The sequence below is a fragment of the Arachis ipaensis genome, chromosome B02 (assembly GCF_000816755.2).
Source record: "Arachis ipaensis cultivar K30076 chromosome B02, Araip1.1, whole genome shotgun sequence".
NCBI classification, from domain to species: Eukaryota; Viridiplantae; Streptophyta; class Magnoliopsida; order Fabales; family Fabaceae; genus Arachis; species Arachis ipaensis.
This window is the reverse complement of record NC_029786.2, coordinates 9,624,164-9,624,604: the sequence shown is the minus strand read 5'-3', so window position 1 is coordinate 9,624,604 and position 441 is coordinate 9,624,164.

The following is a 441-nucleotide window of genomic DNA, read 5'->3' as shown; positions in this document are numbered from 1 at the left end:
ATTAAAAATTAATTCTCTAAACTTATTCATTCATTTGAGTTATACACTTATTCATAACGCAATATCGACTCATCAATTATTTATCATCGATTAAATGTGGATTCAGTTAAATTCATTCCAATTCAATAATAAATTATAAACATTAAATGATGGTGTATCATAAAAAAGGAAAAGTAAAATTAAAAACGGTCCCGCTACGTTACCAACAACATTTCTACCAACTTCTACCAACTCTTATTTATAATTGTGTTTAATGGAAGTGTCTTCGTGGATGTGTCTAATAAAAATGTCTTTTTTATGGCTATATTTAATAAAAGTGTCTTTATCGATATATTTTTTGGATGTGTCTCTTTATATATATATTTAAAATATAATAATTAATTATTGTTGGTAATAAGTTGGCAGATAATATGTTGGTACCCTATACTTTTCCAATTAAAA